This window comes from Alligator mississippiensis, chromosome 2 (assembly GCF_030867095.1).
Source record: "Alligator mississippiensis isolate rAllMis1 chromosome 2, rAllMis1, whole genome shotgun sequence".
Classification (NCBI taxonomy): domain Eukaryota; kingdom Metazoa; phylum Chordata; order Crocodylia; family Alligatoridae; genus Alligator; species Alligator mississippiensis.
Genome location: NC_081825.1, coordinates 180,203,932 through 180,209,931, shown reverse-complemented (window position 1 = coordinate 180,209,931; position 6,000 = coordinate 180,203,932).

Here is a 6,000-nt window from a genome sequence, read left to right as displayed (position 1 = left end):
GACATAGTCTCTTCATTTTGGTAAAGAGATGACTGCGTTGGAGGGGCTGTGGGGAGGTGACTGAGAAAGATCTATAAAATCATAAATAGTGTGGAAAAAGTGAATTGGGAACTAATATTTGCTATGTCTCATAATGCAACTGTTGGCTACAAGTGTCCAACTCGGGATCCTTAAAATTCTAGTTTATTAGGCAGATTGAAACACTATAATCATAAACCTTGGGGCTGGTCCCCACACACACACACATGCACACATGCACACACATACACACACACAGTAGCAGGCTACAGAGTCAGGTATACCTATCCTATAAGCGCTGGAGTCTGTTGTTGAGGCTTCTTTCAGCGTGGTGTTATCTTCCAGAAGGGGGTCGCTGGCTGGTCCTTCTGGCTGGACAGGTCTGGTCGAGTTGGAGATCAAGAGGGTGCCACTGAGGGTCACTTTTCACTGCCTTTTATCTGTCCTTAGCAGACTTTGGTGACTCCCCAGTTTTCAGGTTTGCCCAATCCAGGGGTCATTGACCCTCATGGGACTTCCCCCCCTCGGTGGCTACTGGACAGCATCTGTCAGCCCCAGGGGTCGTCCTCATGTACGTGCAGGTTTGGGAGTCCATTGATGAATTTTGAATAGGGCTCTGGGAGTGGTCGATCTGGAGATATTCAGCCCAAAAGTTGGTCCCCGGCATTGATTAACTCAGGCCAGGGCTTCTAGCCCTTGATCAGTGACGTTTAGAGATTTCCCAGTTGCTAAATTGTCTTCTATTGAGTTCTTCTGTTGGTTGATCTGCAGCTTCCCAGGTGTTAATTGCTGTGTGCTACCTTGTCACACATTCAATCACTGATTCACTCCCTCTTTCAGGGGCCAGCCTGATACAGGGAAGGGCAGTTTGATTCCTGCCCTTGTTAACATTGTTACAATGTATAACTTACTTAACACATTTAGTTGAAAGTTGAAAGGTGAGGAGTATAAAATATAAGCTACAAATGCCATGGCACACAAATAGATAAAAATACCAAACTACAAGGGGAGATACAAAATGTGCACATACAAATTTTAAAACACAATTCCTTATCTTAAAGTGAAAGAGAGAGGAAGGAAGAAAAGGTAGAAAAAGAGAAACATATCCAAAGAGGGGACAGCAAATGCAGGCAAGAGGAAAAGGGGGCTTTCTGCTACACAACCATTAAGGAGCACTGAATAAGACTATCAGGCAGCAGTTTTAAAACAAATCAAAGGAAGTATTCTTTTAGACACCACATAATTAACACATAAGCTAGGGACAGACATGACACATAAGTGATCAGAGACTGGTTTAAACCTGTAACAGAACAGATGTTCAGTGCACATAAACCAGTTTGAAAGTGGCTGAAACCAGTTTGAGATAAAAGTGGTTGAATGTAGTATCAGACTTAACTGATTTGGGTCAAACCAGCTTAAGCAAAGTCTGTCCCAGACCCCTTGCTGGTTTAAGATAAATCAGACTCCCCCAGCATCCCAGCATGCTCTCTGGGCTGGGTGGGGCTCTCTGCTCCACAGGAGGGCTGGCACCTCCCCTCTGCTCCCTGGCTGCAGCTCCGGCAGAGACTTGCAGGCTGCTCCTCCCGACTCCCCCTCACCACTCCCTGCTAAGCAGGAGTTCCCCCCTTCCCTCTGCCTTGCTGGGAGGTATCTGTGTATTAGCTAGCAGACCACATGCTGCTATGGTCAGAATCAATAGGTAGCTGGTATTGTCCCTCTGTTGTTTTCTTAATGGGGTGATAAACAGAGCTGGCCTGTCCTATCCTGAGAAACCTGTGGCCGCAGGGGGCCCTGCAGTTAAAGGGCCCCCTGTGTCCAGCTGCTTGCCACCCCCCCCCCACTGCTGCAGCTGCTGCAGCCAGCTTCATGTCCAGCCACTCGCCACCCTCCCTGCCCAATCAGCTTCTTTGGGGCAGGGGACCCCAAAACTATTTCTTGCAAGGGGCCCCAAAAATTGTGAGCCGGCCCTGGTGATAAACACTAATTAGAGGTGATAAGCACTGTTATCAATTCCCTGCTGGGCTAATCAGAGCATCCTGCTGGGACCTGGCCATGCCCCCCCTCAGCTCAGTACTGTAGAATGGAAGGGAGGGCTGTTCTAGCCCCCCCGCCCCCGCGCTTTGAGCCTCAGCCATTGCAGGCATGTGCCTGCATTTCTGGAATGAAAAGGGAATGTCTATCCACCTCCAAATCAATTCAAGCTTCTCAGGTTAGACTAACTTGCAAAGATTGAATCAATTCAGGCTCAGGCTTTTTGAGTGTCTGTCCCTAACCATGGAACTCAATGACAACTGTATAGCTGGATTAAGAAATGGGCCAGACTAATTTAAGGAGGATGGGTCTATCAGGAGCTATAGAACACATCTGTCACAGGTACAATCTACTCAAAGTGACAGGGAGGATGCAAGGGATGGATCATTGGTGACTTTCTGCAAAGCATTAGGAACTAGGGAGTAGGTGGTCAGGGAAGGTCACCTGACCCTGGGATTTTGTCTGTGTGTCAGGTTCCCAGGGAGCCAGGAATCCAAAGTCAGAGTCAAGGTGAACTAGAAGCTAGTGCTAAGGTCAAAGTGAGGCTGGATCTTGGCCCTGAGCTGGGGGGGGGGGGGGGGAGAGGGTGCACCATGGACCTGTCTGGATGGGTCCAGCAATGGTGCTCAACCTCTGGCCCATGGGTCTTCCTATAGCTCTGGAAATTTATCATCAGGGGAGCAGTGGCAGCATTAATTGCTGTTCCCCTGCTGCTAAATTTCCAAACCAATGAGAAGCCTACAGGTTGCAATAACTTGGCCCTTTGTGTTAGATTGGGCTTACATGAGGCTGGCTCCATCATGCAAAGTCTGGCACATGGGGTAGGGCCATCACACTGGGTCAGGCTAGTGTGTGATAAGTTTCATTTGATGGCTGCTCTTTGGTTGGTTTAGGTCTGGGCTCTGTTTAACCTTGAACCATCACAGTTTATCCCCAGCCGAAGAAGAAAAATATTGTGTGAGCCTCTTGTTAAAATACTGGTAGCTTGCCACTATTCAAACATGAGTCTCACTAATGACTCTTGCATTAAAATGCCCTATTTATAGCACATACATTTTTAATCTGAAATAATGTATATAAAGGCAGCCAAATGGTCAGCCTGACCCTGCCAAGGAGTTCAGAATTTCCATCTGAGACCCAAGGACAGCAGGATGTTTCCACAACTCTGAAGGTCTGTCATTTTTAATACTAACCAAAATTGTCCCATAGAGCTAGTACAAAGTTAGACTCTCAGTGTGTGTGAACTGGCAGCAGAGCCACATGAACTGCTGGGGAGTTGTAAAAGATACTTTAGAATGGCCACATAAATCACCTGCTCTTCCCCTGACAACAGCTGTAGCTGATTTTCTGTCTTGGGGTACAGGACTGAATCCTGCAGCCTTGTCCAGCTGACTAGCCTTACCATCAGTAAGCTGGAGGTATTTTTTACATGTTGCTTTCTCATTTCCTCTAACTTTTTGTACCTTAATTCAGTGAACTTTGTCTACAACCACCAGGTGGGAACTAAAAACCTTACAATTGTTTGTTACATGGGGAAATTTATTAAGCTCATTTACATCCTCCAATTCCCACTTTTCTCTTTCCCATCTTACCTCAGGCCCTGGTCCACTCTTCTTTCTTCTCTGCAGCTCCTGAGAAACGAGAGGAAGCTTCCTGATGTTTTGTATAGGCAGCTGAGACCCACTTTTGTGCTTCTACAGGGCTGTAGAGGATGACTCCTTGCGGGAGGAGGCTCCTCAGAGATCCTATTTGCAGGAAAGTCCCAAATGTAACCTGGCATTATGGGTCTTGTTGGTGCCTGAGTATGTCAGTGAGAAAGGGATAAGAAAAACTGGAATGGCCAAGCACCTAGTTCTTAAAGCCTTCTCAGAGTGGACAAGGGCAGGAGGAAGTGTGTGGTGGAGTGGGAGTAGATGGGAGCATCATCAAACTGATGATGAGGATAGAGGCAACTAGGGGGAATGATGAGTGTGTGGCCAAGGAAGAAATGAAGGCTAAAGGATGGGGTGGAAAGGGAGCAATGGCAGAGGGTGAACCAGAGCAAGGAATTGATAGGGTGGGAGAAATAAAATGTGGGTGTGAAAGAGAGGCTTAGGGGGAAGGAGAGATAGAATCATAGAAAATTAGGACTGAAAGTTAGCTAGTCCAAAGCAGGACCATCCCCAACTAGATCATCCCAGCCAAAGATTTGTCTAGCTGGGTTTTGAAAACCTCCAAGGATGGAGATTCCACCACCAATCTGCATAACCTGTTCCAGTGTTTTACTACCCTCCTAGTGAGAAAATTCTTTTTAATATCTAACCTAAACTTCCCTTGCTGCAACTTGAAACCATTGCTCGTTCTTCTGTAATTTGCCAGCGCTGAGAACAGTCTAGCCCCATCCTCTTTTGAACCCCACTTCAGGTAGTTGAAGGCTGCTACTAAATCCCCCCTCAGTTTTCTCTTCACTATACTAAATAAGCCCAGTTCCCTTAGCCTTTCCTCAGAAGTCATGTGCCCCAGCCATCTAACCATTTTTGTCACCCTCCGCTGAACTCGCTCTAATTTGTCCACCTCCTTGCTATAGTGAGGGACCCAAAACTGAACACAGTATTCCAGATGTGGCCTCACCACTGCTGAACAGAGGGGAATAATTACTTCCCTTGACCTACTGTCAAGACACCTACCAATGCAGCCCAGTATGCCATTAGCCTTCTTGGCAACAAGGCACATTGCTGGCTCCTATTCAGCTTATTGTCCACTGTAACCCCCAGGTCCTTTTCTGCAGAGCTGCTTCCCAGCCAGACAGCTCCCAGCCTGTACTGGTGCATGGGATTTTTCCATCCTAACTGCAGGACTTTGCACTTGTCCTTGTTGAACCCCATGAGATTCCTTTTGGCCCAATCCTCCAATTTGTCTAGGCCGCTCTGAATCCTAGCCGCACCCTCTAGGGTATCCACTACTCCCCCCAGCTTGGTGTCATCTGCAAACTTGCTGAGGGTGCACTCTATGCCATCTTCCAGGTTGTTAATGAAGACATTGAACAAAACCGGCCCCGGGACTGACCACTGGGGCACTCTACTTTATACCAGCTGCCAACTAGACATCAATGTAAGATCTGCTGACTAGATGTAAGAACTAATCCAGCTCCTCCTATAAACAGCAGCAAAGCTCCCCAGGGATTGGGGTGAGAGTTGGATCAAGCTGCGAAAGGGCATGGAAGGTAAAGAAAAGGAGCCCATAGCAAAGACAAGCTCTCTGTAACATTGACCATTATTTTGCTCCATGTCTGTATAGGACCCAGCACAGCAGGACCCTGACTTGGACTCTGTGATAATATGAGTAAATAATAATATAACCCACATTGTAGGTACAAAAAAGAGAGCAAAGGGGTAGGTTGGAGGGAGAGGGAAGGGAAGACAACTATTATTACACACTAGAAGAGGAGGACAACAGCCCCTAAAAAAGAGGGAGGGGAAATGGTGCAGAAGGTCTAGGGGAAGGGAGGAAGGAATAAAGGAGGAGGATAAGGAATGGAGGAGGGATATCTAGAGCATAAGAAAGGATAAGGGTATACAGAACTGAAGGCATAAAAAATCCACTCAAAGATAAGTCTACTGTGCCCAGGAGAAAGGGCCCCTTGGGCTCAGTGCTCTTGCCCTTTGTGACAATAGCATACAGCATTGACCACTGATTTTGGACTCTAGGGACAAAGTTCCAATTGACTTCAATAGGTCCAGGTTTTTGCCCCATGAGTCTGGTTTTCCAAAGTGCACTGAAATCAGCAGGAGCTGGAAGAGCCTGGAACCTACGAAAATTAGCCACCCAGTTAGAGACAGGGCACCAAAACACAAAAGACTCCTAGATCTGGCACCACCTTTGCACATCTTGTCTTATGGAGTTTTGCCCCTGCGTTGGATATTGGAAGGATTTGGCCCACAGTGAAGGTTGATGAAGGTAGCAACAAGCCTA